The sequence below is a fragment of the Saccopteryx leptura genome, chromosome 3 (genome assembly GCF_036850995.1).
Source record: "Saccopteryx leptura isolate mSacLep1 chromosome 3, mSacLep1_pri_phased_curated, whole genome shotgun sequence".
Lineage (NCBI taxonomy): Eukaryota > Metazoa > Chordata > Mammalia > Chiroptera > Emballonuridae > Saccopteryx > Saccopteryx leptura.
Window position 1 is genome coordinate 55,492,025 of NC_089505.1, and position 13,969 is coordinate 55,505,993.

General features: G+C 38.8%; 1 protein-coding gene and 1 non-coding gene across 3 annotated transcripts in view; one reads left to right on the forward strand and one right to left on the reverse strand.

Moving 5' to 3' along the window:
• The window catches only part of PDSS2 (decaprenyl diphosphate synthase subunit 2), a 296,876-nt gene that overhangs the window by 26,607 nt on the left and 256,300 nt on the right, over positions 1-13,969 (forward strand). The window lies entirely within an intron of this gene.
• On the reverse strand, positions 6,306-6,381 carry TRNAS-AGA (transfer RNA serine (anticodon AGA)). The gene has a single exon. It is a non-coding gene; the product is annotated as a tRNA-Ser (tRNA).

Consider the following 13,969-nt stretch of genomic DNA (forward strand, 5'->3'; position numbering starts at 1 on the left):
CTTGGTCACCAACCAGTTGGTTGACTTTTGCTGGGAAGTGATTTTATTCATCAGAGCCACTGTCAAATAAGATCTCATGTTAGCACACAGATGGTAGTGTTGATAGAAGCATGACAGGGAAATCACATCTAAATGCAAAATAAATGTCTCTTCTGAAGAGGGTAAATTACTCACTTTTCTGGGGGTGAATAGAGTCACTGGATCTATCCCTTATGAGGTAAATGGTTTGTCTGAAGGAGTATATCATATTGTGACACTTAGTAGTGACAACCATCAGGTTAGCTCTGGTGGGAGGAAATCCCTGCTGTTGAGCACCATTACCATAGCAAAGCATCACTACTGCTTTGTCAAGTGCTGACTTGATTGGACAAGGAGAATGGCTCACTTTGTAAATGAGTCAACCTGTGCATCTGCTTATTAAGAGCCTCTTCTCACTTTTGGCAGTTTTGTTGAGAAGTCATGTGGAATGCAGGTTTTCTCAGGTGCTGGTTTCATTCTCAGACATTTATCCAAATATCCCTACTCCAAACCAGTCCTCGAGAGGTGTGGGTATTTTCTTTTCATTAGCTCATGATTACCTGGGTAAATGGCAGACGTCCACTTGCAGAGAAAAATCTTTCACAAGGGATTTGGCCTCCTCTTCATTCAAGAACTGTGGGTCTTGGATGTGGGTGAGAGGCTACAACTCTCTACTGTGGTTTTTTTTAGATAGGTCTCTGTTCACTAGACACTGAGTTGTTTGTTTTTGATTATTTAAATTAAGACATATCTTAGTTGGATGCTTGTTGATTTGAATTATTGAGCATGATTAATTAAACATAGACAGGGATTCCTGCCTATTACTACAAAGCCAGAGATGACCTAATATCCTCATACCCACCTTGCTGCCTGTTAGAATCACCATGTCCACTCTGCTTCTGGAAGTTAACTGCTACCACCCGGATCTAGCTTCCCTGGGCTCCTCCCAACACTTTCTGTGTTCAGGGAGTCCATTTCAGTTATAGTCTCCTACCCAAATCATTAGCCTTGAACATGATTAGTAATGATTGTGGTGTGCCCCTTAACAATCTATTTCTGTGTCGAGAGTGAGGAGAGAATCTTCTGGGACCAGCTGGGAGACATGCTAAGAGCAGTATGCTTTATGAATAAAAGTTTTATATAGTTTGTATAGAGAAAAGAGGTGAGAAAATAGCATCTTCACCATAGGTTTCTCTTATTCCAAAGAACCTATCCAGACAGCCAGGACTGTTTTCACGTTGGGAGTCACAACTCAGTTTCAGTCCAGTACCATTATCTGTCACAGTAAATCAATGCCAGTTTGAGTAAGTTTTGTATTCTGTTTGTAATTTTCAAGACAGGACATTTACACTGGATGGTTGTTTGTTGTCTGTATTCATTTCTTTATTTGACAGACTAAGAGATAAGAGATCTGTGCCCCTAAGTCAAGTACTGCATATTTAAAAAATTCTTGCAGCACAGCTGTGTGCTGTGGCACACCAGTTGAAAATTGCTGCTGTGTACTAATTGTCCCTTCTTTATTCTTCTATAGGATTCAGAATTTTCATGTGTGAGGGTGTACATGCATGTGTGTTTTAAACACCTATAGGCCCTTTAGCTAACAAAAAATATTAATCTGTGCTTGTGGTTTACAGTTTAATGAATGTTTTTCCAAAAGTAGGTACTTTAGAGTAGATTTTAAAAATAGGTACTAGATGTTAACCATTCAGCTAGCTGTTTCTGATTTAATATTTTTCAAAATTCTAGATACAGAAGTTGATACTTATTCAAAATTCTAGATACAGAACTTCACAGATTGCAGCTAGGTTTGCCTTTTTTCTATGTATGACTCACCAAAGGCTTCTCAAAAACCTTTCATTTTTTTCTATTTTCATGTACTGAAACTTCATTTTAACAAATATTTTAAAGTAGCCTTAAAATTACCATTCTTTCAGAAACTTCTTGGAAAGTTATTTCATTTGCTCCAAATATTTTTTTTAACACTGAATTGGTCTTATTTTCAGAATTGTGAGGCTAGAGATAGATCTAGTGAATATTATAGCATACTCTGAAAACTTAGTAATGTATTGAATTTTTAAGCAATAATAATTCTCATGAACATATTCTTTTTTTTTTTTTTATAGAGACAGAGAGAGGGATAGATAGGGACAGACAGACAGGAACAGAGAGAGATGAGAAGCATCAATCATCAGTTTTTTGTTGTGACACCTTACTTGTTCATTGATTGCTTTCTCATATGTGCCCTGACCATGGGCCTTCAGCAGACCGAGTAACCCCTTGCTCTAGCCACAGCCCTCGGGTCCAAGTTGGTGAACTTTTGCTCAAACCAGATGAGCCCGCGCTGAAACTGGCGACCTCAGGGTCTCGAACCTGGGTCCTTGGCATCCGACACTCTATCCACTGCACCACTCTCTGGTCAGATTCATGAACATAGTATTTATAGTGTTTAATAATTATAGGGGCTTTGTGACAGGTGCTTTTATATATATATTAAATGATTGATGAAATTTATTTTACCTCAGAATGAAAATGGCTTCATGAATCTTCTATTTCATCAACATTTTTCTTTAAGTTTAGGTTATTTCTTTCATGTTGTTCTGTATTTCAAGCAATATCATTTAGTTTCATAGAACTAATGCTATAGTATATACAAAACGTTTATTTAGAACATTTTTATGTGTTGTGATTATTTTTGAGTATTACTTTCTCACCTACTTTTTATGTAGTACCTATGATTAAAAACAAGCATGAACAGGACAATAGACTAATGTGGGACAATTTTATGAGTACAATGAAGTTGGTTCTGGCCTAGCATTTTTTTTTTTTTCCTGGAGCTGGAAACGGGGAGAGACAGTCAGACAGACTCCCGCATGCGCCCGACCAGGATCCACCCGGCACGCCCACCAGGGGCGATGCTCTGCCCCTCCGGGGCGTCGCTCTGCTGCGACCAGAGCCACTCTAGCGCCTGGGGCAGAGGCCAAGGAGCCATCCCCAGCGCCCGGGCCATCTTTGCTCCAATGGAGCCTTGGCTGTGGGAGGGGAAGAGAGAGACAGAGAGGAAGGAGGGGAGGGGGGGTGGAGAAGCAAATGGGCGCTTCTCCTATGTGCCCTGGCCGGGAATCGAACCCGTGTCCCCCGCACGCCAGGCCGACGCTCTACCGCTGAGCCAACCGGCCAGGGCCTGGCCTGAGCATTTAATCTAACTTTAAAAATACGTATAAATATACCTGGTTAACTTATGAAAAAAGTGGGGTGGAGTTTTTCCATCCTAAATTATTTCTTTGCTGTTTCATAAGATGAGTTTAAAACAATAATGTTTGGTTTTGAATGTATGTTAGAGTAGTGGGTTTATTTGTTAAATGGTCAGGGTAATGTCTCTTGCTCCATAGAAGACAAGACTGGGAGCCTGATGATTTAATTTCCTCCCAAACTATATTGTTTCTGATTTAGCTATGTGTCAGTTATCTAGTGAAAATTTTCTCTTAATTTTGTGGTATTATTGCCACCTATTTGCTGCTTCTACCACCTTCCTTTAGTTGTGAGTTGGGGAATACAGACTGATTTTAATTTTAACTTGGAATTCCAGCTAACTTTAGTTTAACTTAATTACAGTGAAAACACAATAGTCTCTAAAGAGCAGTGCAATGTAGGGGGCAGTAGTGGTGATGCTGTCAGTCAGAGCATGGGCTTGTGCACTTACGGTACCTGCATCTGAATTCCAGCACCGCCAGTTCCCAGCCGTGGGAGGTACAGAGCTCCTTGCGCCTTGTGCTTCACCTGTAAGACAGATTAGATTGCTCTTGTTCCTGTAGCACAGGGTCACAACATGAATTGCATGAGAAAACATGGTAAAAGGTTTAGCCAAAGTGCTCAAGAAGCATAGTTGCTGTTATCAGCTGTTATTTGTGTTAATAATTATTTCTCTGTGATCTTAGGTTAGTCTTTTTTTTTTAATTTGCCTAAGTTTGCTTGGGGGGTAGTTTTAAGAATCCACAGGAATATTACAGATGAAAATGATTTGAAAGCTATACTGCATTGTACAAATAGAACGTAGAAGTATAGTATTATGACTGTTAGAACAGACAGTACCTGTTGAAGCTATGTGGTACAGTGGGAAGAACATAGTTTAGAAAGCAGCTTGACCTATTCAGACCTGGCTTATGTCATTTACTAGCTGCTGTTTGGGCAGGTTAACTGCTCAGAGCTTCAATTTTCTTATCAGTGAAAATAGGAATAATAATACCTATATTGTAGAATAGTACTGATCTTATTATCAGGCTTGAATGAAAGGCCAGGGTGATAGTATAGTTTTTTCCTCCCTTTCTAACTGGAGAATAGGAAATGTCTTTAGCAAAAACAAGCCTACAATCTGAAGCAAAATGTAGATTAATAATGGACTAGAGTTGACTATATTTTTATTAATACATCACAATTAAAATCAGCTTGACTGATGGTTTAGGCTGGGTTAGGAGGGTGAAGAAAGTAGGGATTGCTGGTTAACATACTAGATTTTAGAACTCTTAAAGTGGTTTGATATATTGAGAGTTCAAAATATGAATATAGTTGTCTTACAAACCCAAAGTAGAAAATAGCGAGCCTAGGGTCTCTTAGATGGGTGAGAATAATATATGTGAAGATACTTTGTAATCTCTAAGTCATGCTAGCAATGAATAAGGTATTATCATTTTTTTACCCTTGCTAAGAGTAAAGGAGAAACATCTAGGGATGGGAGATCTCACAGAACTTTATTTCTGGGTTTGGTGTACTCTTCTCCATGTATAAACTGACTGTTTCCCTGTTTAGGCAACCATTGCTGCTACTAGAACCATATGAGCACTTACATATCTCAGTAGTTATGGGCCTAAGACAAGTGTTTACATAGGCTGATACCTAGATTAGCTTTATGAATTATAAGCAAGGTACCTGTCTCTTTATATGCTTTTGAAATCTTGAAATACCAATGCATGAAAGTTTAGTACAGAGTGTCCTGCAAATAGATAAATTCTACCTTTCTTTTTAAAAAAATTTTTGATTGATTTTAGAGAGAGAGAGAGAAGTATCGGTTTGTTGTTCCAGTCATCTATGCATTTATTAGTTGATTCTTGTATGTGCCTTGACCAGGGATCAAACCCACAACCTTGGTGTATCAGGACGATGCTCTAACTAACTGAGCTACCTGGCCAGGCTAAATTCCTTCTGTCATTGCCCATTTTTTACCTTAAGCTATGGCCACAGGAAACAAACCATCTACATTTCTATGTAGTAAATATTGCTTCACCTTTAGGACTCAACTCACCAGTTAGGTCTCCTACCAAGCATTTTCTGATTTCTCCAGATTAAATTTCTCATTCCTTCAACTTTCTGTCTCTTCAAAAAAGCAGAAGATAGGACACCATTGAGTTTGTATTCTCCATGGCCCTGGTCAAGTGATAACTGTCTTCTGCTGACTGGGCATGTGTTATACATTTTGAATATATACAATTAGCCTGACCAGGCAGTGGTGCAGTGGATCAGTGGATAGAGCATTGACCTGGGACACTGAGGACCCAGGTTTGAAACCATGAGGCTCATCTGGCTTGAGTGCAGTGTCTCTGGCTTGAGCGTGGGATCAGACACATAACCCCACGGTCGCTGGCTTGAGCCCTAAGGTCGCTGGCTTGAAGCCCAAGGTTGCTGGCTTGAGCCCAAGGTCACTGACTTGAGCCCAAGGTCGCTGGCTTGAGCAAGGGGTCACTGGCTCGGTTGAAGCCTCCTATTAAAGTACATATGAGAAACCAATCAATGAAGAACTAAGGTGCCATAACTGTGAGTTGATACTTATCATCTCTCTTGCTTCCTGTCTGTCCCTCTCTCTCTCTCTCAAATAAAATCAATCAATCAATAAATAAATATTTGTTAATTATTCCTTAATAAAACGGGGAGGGGAGGACTGGGTATATGTTCTCTAGTGCACCATTTGAGATGCTTTTTTTTTTTTTTTTTTTCATTTTTCTGAAGCTGGAAACAGGGAGAGACAGTCAGACAGACTCCCGTATGCGCCCAACCGGGATCCACCCGGCACGCCCACCATGGGGCGACGCTCTGCCCACCAGGGGGCGATGCTCTGCCCATCCTGGGCATCACCATGTTGCTACCAGAGCCACTCTAGCGCCTGAGGCAGAGGCCACAGAGCCATCCCCAGCGCCCGGGCCATCTTTGCTCCAATGGAGCCTCGGCTGTGGGAGGGGAAGAGAGAGACAGGAATGCGTGGCGGAGGGGTGGAGAAACAAATGGGCACTTCTCCTGTGTGCCCTGGCCGGGAATCGAACCTGGGTCCTCCGCACTCTAGGCCGACGCTCTACCGCTGAGCCAACCGGCCAGGGCTTGAGATGCTTTAGTTATTGCTGGCTTATTCATGGATTAATTGGTCCATCTGGATCTTTTATTTTGGACCTCTGATTTAGGTATAAGGGATAAGACTGAACTTTTTAAAAGAGCTGATTTTTGTCTTCATATTCCTATTGCTGAGCATATACTTGACACTTAGAAAACTCTTAAGTACTCACAGAATTGAATTGAATGGAGTTAAATCTTTCCTCACCACAAGATTTTGCCCATTTCTACCTTTGTCTTAGTTATTAATTTAATTAGATCATGATGTTTATCTTATTATTCTTCATAGCATAGAAAGAACCATGGCTGAAGAAAGTGATTAACTGTTTTTGAAGACAGAGTAAGAAAAAATTGCGCTTAAAGTATAGCAGGATTAATTAAAATTAGGTTAAGGACACTTTTCTGGCTATAACATTCGTTAGGAATGGACTGTCAAGAGATGCTGTTGCATCCTTTTATTTAGCATACAGCTTCTTGAAGACAGAGGGAAGAGCAACATCAAATTCCTTATGAATCCATACAGTGCACTAGAGAATGATCAGAATGTTTCATAAAATTTTGATATCTAATATATAGTATAAAGATATATTAACTTTAAGACAGTAATGATTTAGACAGATTTTCAGAACAAATTTTAATCAGTAGGTGTATAACTTGAAAAAAACATAGAATTTGTCATTTCATAATTTACTGCTCTATCAAAAACAGCTGTCTCCAAATAGTAATTTATACTGTTGGCAAATTAAATACAAATGCAGGAAGCAATCCTTGTTTCATATGATTGTGATTTGTCGAAACAATTTAGATGTAAGGTATCCACAAACCATCTTTTTAAGTAAAAATCCTATCTATATCCTCATATATTAGCATTACACATGAATGTCATAGTTTAAATTCTGAAACTTCAAAGCAGAAATATAAGAAAGGGTTTGTTTAGGATGGAACAAAAACATTTCTAATTGGGAGGGTCCTCATTTTGATTTCTGCCTTCCTGCCCTACCCATTAACCAAAAACTGAACCAAAACATCTGGAGTTACTTAGGCAGTATAAATATTCTTAAAAGGATGGACCCCCTAATCATAAAACTTTTCTGGCACTGAAAAATGCTCTTGGGTAGATAGAATTCACAAGATTGGTAAAAATGTTTGAATATATAAGGCTTTCACAAATCATGAGTGCAAAGTTTGGGCATATTGAAAGTCAGCAAGAGCAGGGTTAGTATCATGTTAATTTTGAGTCAAAATCAGTAGTGAGCCTGACCTGTGGTGGCGCAGTGGATAAAGTGTCCACCTGGAAATGCTGAGATTGCCGGTTCGAAACCCTGGGCTTGCCTGGTCAAGGCACATATGGGAGTTGATGCTTTCAGCTCCTCCCCCCCTTCTCTCTCTGTCTCTCCTCTCTCTCTCTGTCTCTCCCTCTCTTCTCTAAAAAAAAAAAAATGAATTAATTAAAAAAAATTTAAAAAAAAATCAGTAGTGAACCATGTGTTAGAATTTTAATTTAATGACCTCAAGAAAACCTCTTGAGGATTTCAGCAAATTTTAAGTCCCCTTAATTCAGGCCTATAAAACAAAAAGAAAAGCAAATTTTTTAAATGCTGGAAGGGCATTAGAAGGTGATGCCATCCAAGATATTCACTATGAAAACAGCAATATTATATTTTTAAACCTGTACATTTCAAGCAGTTTAACTGAGGGAAAGAATGTATACAAAAAAGCCACGTGCCTCTGCTCGAGAAACCTTCGCTTTCAACTGCACAATAAGCCTTGCTAACTCCAGAGCATCAAATAAGCTTTCAGAGATTCTGATCTTGATATATATCACCATTCTAAAAAAGAAAAGGTTCCCAGTATGCCTTACTTTGTCCTTATCCTCAGAACTAAAGTGATGCTATTTTTCTCAAGATTATGTTAAGGAAAATATTATTATTCTTGTTATTGTATTCTCTTACCCCTTTTTCCTGTCCATCTTTTCCTTGCTGTATATACAATATTTAGAGCAGTGGTTCTCAACCTTTCTAATGCCGTGACCCCGCAATACAGTTCCTCATGTTGCGGTGACCCCAATCCAAAAAATAATTTTGGTGGCTACTTCATAACTGTAATTTAGCTACAGTTATGATTTGGAATGTAAATACCTGATATGCATTATGTATTTTCCGATGGCTTTAGGCGACCCCGCCGGGGTCACGACCCACAGGTTGAGACCGCTGATTTAGAGTATATTTGTCAGTATGTCTTGATACATTATCTGTTTAACAATATCTAAGTCTGTACTCACTGTCATTAATAATTAGATATAAATAGAAATGTAGAGATTATAAGCTTCATGGTTATTGGGCACACATAGTCCTCGGGTTGCATGTATTGTTAAAGCAAATCTGATCCATTTTTATTTATTTTTAGACTAGAAATGAATGGTATATTTTCAGGAACCTGGAGGAATCATAAAAATATTGCTTTATCAGGCAGGGTAGTTTTATTTTTTCTGTGAAACAAGAATAATCAAGTAGGATTTTTAGCATTATAATTTATAAAATTCTCTAATTGAGAAGAACCTTCCTAAGTGTATGTTATTTGATTTTTTTTTTTTTTTTTTGTATTTTTCTGAAGCTAGAAACGGGGAGAGACAGTCAGACAGACTCCCGCATGCGCCCGACCGGGATCCACCCGGCACGCCCACCAGGGGCGAAGCTCTGCCCACCAGGGGGCGATGCTCTGCCCCTCCGGGGCGTCGCTCTGCCGCGACCAGAGCCACTCTAGCGCCTGGGGCAGAGGCCAAGGAGCCATCCCCAGCGCCTGGGCCATCTCTGCTCCAATGGAGCCTCGGCTGCGGGAGGGGAAGAGAGAGACAGAGAGGAAGGAGGGGGGGGGGTGGAGAAGCAAATGGGCGTTTCTCCTATGTGCCCTAGCCGGGAATCGAACCCGGGTCCCCCACACGCCAGGCCGACGCTCTACTGCTGAGCCAACCGGCCAGGGCCTGTTATTTGATTTTTTAAAAATAAAAACATGTTCCTATTAGACAATACAGAAATTTATTTATTTTTTTGGTATTTTTCTTAAGCTAGAAACGGGGAGAGACAGACAGACTCCCACATGCGCCTGACCGGGATCCACCCGGCACGCCCACCAGGGGGCGACGCTCTGCCCACCAGGGGGCGATGCTCTGCTCCTCCGTGGCATCGCTTTGTCGCGACCAGAGCCACTCTAGCGCCTGGGGCAGAGGCCAAGGAGCCATCCCTAGCGCCCGGGCCATCTTTGCTCCAATGGAGCCTCGGCTGCTGGAGGGGAAGAGAGAGACAGAGAGGAAGGAGAGGGGGAGGGGTGGAGAAGCAGATGGACGCTTCTCCTGTGTGCCCTGCCCGGGAATCGAACACGGAACTTCTGCACGCCAGGCCAACGCTCTACCACTGAGCCAACTGGCCAGGGCCTACAGAAATTTATTTTTAAAGTACTCATAATGTTACCACTCAGAGATAGCTAGTATTAATATTTTAGTATAGAGTCTGCAAGACTAAAAATGAAAAACATCAATAATTTTATTATCTCAGCTTATTAATATGTATAAAGTTTTTCATAAACAGGGCTCTCCTAAAAAAAAGACTGTAAAAATGAGTTTACTCCATGCGTGTGTTTTTGTCTTTTTGCCTTTGTCTCCTAGCAGTGTATAGAGAATTGCTTTTAATATTAGATAAACATAATTTTTAACAGCTGCATGATATTCCATTTTATTTACATATCTTAATATAATAATAATGTATTATCCTTTTTTATTGGACATTTTCCCCCTAAATGCTTCACTGTTGTAGATAGTATTGTGTTGAAGAAATTTACATGTATGTCATTGCACGCTTATTTATTTCCTTAGGATGCATTTCTAGGTGTTGAATTTTGGGAAATAAGTATATGCACATTATCTTTTGAAAATATGTCCACATTTTTTATCCATAGTATACGGGAGTGCCCATTTCCCCTTGTTCTTGTTAACCTTGGATATTGCCAATTTTAGAGGTGCTAAAAATGTTTTATGTTGAAAAAATTTTAATATTAGTGAGATTGAGTCTTTTTCTTACATATTTTGGTCAGTTTAATTTTTTATTTATGAGTTGTCTATACAATTTTCTCATTATTAATTGCATTATTATAGCCTTATTGACGTACATATAAGGACTTTGTATGTATTAAAGGTTTTACTTTTTCTCAAATGTTGTATTTTACCCCAGTTTTAAATTTTATTATGGTATTTTGCTGAGCAGAATTATTTTTTGTTTTTTCTTTTATCTTTTTATTTTGAAATAATTATAGATTATTTCAAAATAATCCCTAATTATTACAGTGACGGACCTTGTCCCTATTATCGAGCTTTCTACAATGGTAACACCTTGCATATCAATGGAACATTATTAAAACCAGAAAATTTACATTGGTATAATACTATTAACCAAACTACAGATATTATTTGGATATTGTCAATTTTTACATGCTTTTATCTGTGTGTATGTTTTGTAAACTTTAATCACATGTATAGATTTGTGTTATTACCACAATCAAGACACTTCCTTAGTGCTACCCCTCTGTAGTCTCACCTGTATGTACCTCTTTCCTAACTCTGGGCATCCAGTCATCTGTTTTCTATCTCTGTATGTTAGTCACTTTCAAGTGGAATGATTAGTATAACCGTTTGAGATTGGCTGTTTTCACTCAGCATAATGTCTTTGTGATCCCCTAAGTTGCTGTGTCAAAGGTTTATTCCCTTTTATTGCTAATTAATATTTGCATTGTCTGAATACCATAGTTTATTAATCTATTTACCATTAAGCCTGCATTTGAGCTATTACAGATAAAGTTGCCATGAACATTTATATATAGGTTTTTAGGTAAACATAAATTTTCATTTCTCTAAGATAAATGCTCAGGAATGTTATTGTTAGAATGTGTGATAAATGTATGTTTAATTTTATAAGACACTGCCAAATTGCTTTCTAGAATAGCTGTGCTAATTTACTTTCCACCAGCAATGTATGAGAAATTCACTTCTTCCACATTCTTGCCCGCATTTGGTATTGTCAATTTTGTCTTTGTTAAATTTTAAATATCCTAATAGGCCTGTAGGTAATATTTCATCTTGGTTTTGATTTTCATTTCCTTAAAGACTAATGATGTTGAACACTTTTTGTGTGCTGACTTGCCATCCTTATATCTTAACTGTTGGTGAGGTGTCTATTTAAGTCTTTTTACCCACTTTTATATGGATTATTTGTTTTCTTGCTGTTGCGTTTAGAGAGTTCTTTACACATTCTGGATACCAGTTATTCAGATATGTGATTTGCAAATATTTTTCTCTAGTCTGTGGTTCATCTTTTTCTTGTTAATGCAATCTTTCAAGGTATTGATTTTATTTTCTTTTATAGGTCGAGTTTTTGATGTGATGTCTAAGACTCTTTCTCTAGCCCTAGGTTCCAAAGATATTCTCCTATGTTTTCTTCTAAAAGTTTTATAGTTTCATGTTTCACATTGAAATTCAGGATCTGTTTTGCACTGGCATTTGTATATAGTCTAGTTTTAAGTCAAGGTTCATTATTTTTTGCCTATGAATATTCACTTATTTCCTCATAGTCTGTTGAAATGCTCTCTTTTCTCCATTGAACTGATTTTGTACCTTTGTTAAAACTTAATTGATGTATTTGTATTGATCCATTCCTGGGTTCTCTGTTCCATTGATCTTTGTTTCTGTTCTTCTGCTGTACCACATTGTCTTGACTACAATGGTGATACACAGTGTGTCTGTTAAGTCATGGTGCACTTTTGACCGGTCACAGAAAAGCAACAAAAGATGATAGAAATGTGAAATCTGCACCAAATAAAAGGAAAACTCTCCCAGTTTCATACCTATTCAGTGCAGTTTGATGTGGGCTCACGCACAGATTTTTAGGGCTCCTTAGGTAGCTATCCCGTATAGCCTCTACAGACTCGTCACTGACTGATGGCCTACCAGAACGGGGTTTTTCCACCAAACTGCCGGTTTCCTTCAACTGCTTATCCCACTGAGTAATGTTATTCCTATGTGGTGGCGCTTTGTTATAAACGCGCCAATATTCACGTTGCACTTTGGTCATGGATTCAAATTTAGCGAGCCACAGAACACACTGAACTTTCCTCTGTACCGTCCACATCTCGACTGGCATGGCGTGGCTGCTCTGCTGTATACACGGTGTTACATCATCATCTGCACATGTGCGCATGCTGCCACATCATCCTACAAAAACTGGGAGGATTTTCCTTTTAATTTGGTGCAGATTTCACACTTCTGTCGTCTTTTGTTGCTTTCCTGTGACCGGTCAAAAGTGCACCATGACTTTATGGACACACTAATGCAAGACTTAACATCAGATAAAGTGATTCCTCCTACTTTATTGTATTTTGCAAAAGTGTTTCCGAATAACCTTGTCTGTATCTGTCATGCTTCTTATAGTAGTGACAGCAAGACCTGGTACTTCTCTAGCTTTTCTTTGTGTGGGAATGGCTCTGGCTGAGGCTGGGAGAAGGTGACAGTATTCTGTTTGGGTCAGCTTCTGAACATCACACTGGGCACAAGGTGGAAGGGAGAATTTTTTAGGGAATAAGAAGTGGGTTCTAATGTTAAATAGAGATAAGACATCATTAAAAAAATATTTTTTTAGTTTTTTCATTGATTTGATAGAGGGAGATAGAGAAAAGGGGGCGGGAGGGAGAGAGATTGAGGGAATAGCTTGTTGTTTCACTTAGTTGTTCCATTTAGTTGTGTGCTCATCAGTTGCTTCCCATATGCGCCCTGACCGGGATCAAACCTACGACCTAGCTCATCAGGATGGTGCTCTATCCACTAAGCAACCTGGCTAGGTCCTTAGAATTATTTTTGTATAAAATTTTTCTTTAGTAGTATCAATACAAGACTGTTTATTAAGCACAGTATTTAGAATGGCACTGCCCTGCTTGAAAGCAAAGGAGTAGATGGCTAAGTATTCAAGGACCCTTCTGTTGTTTTCATTTTATCGACTGTTGTCAGGGACTTGGGTTTAGGTTTCTACAGCAACCATGATCTGGACTGCATAATACCAACACTTTGTGTACATGTGGTGTTAACTCTTATGTGTTATACACAACATGTGACAGAGTTACAGTTGCTATGGAAATCAAGTTTTGGACATACTTGGTTGATAACGATACTTCTCATATGTGGATTTTACTGCTGAAAGAACATGCAGTGATGCTTTGGGTTGACCAAGAATTGCATAAGACTTTGTCAGTAATTTCTCTAGCTGAGAACCTCACATTTGAAAACTTTAAGTTATACATTTATTTACAAACCTACTAATGTGTGTGTGTGTTGTTTTGTTTTTAATGTATGAGCTTGATACCTGGAAAATATGACTTTAAATTGTGAGTATCAGAGGAATTTGACAGAGTCCCTCTCTTGGCTAGTCTACACCATTTCTAAAACTCTGTAAAAACTTAAAGACTAAAGATCTTACATAGTTTCGTAGTCTCATAATAAAGCCACTTGTCTCAGTAGAAAAGTGAAGGAAACATTAAACATTTT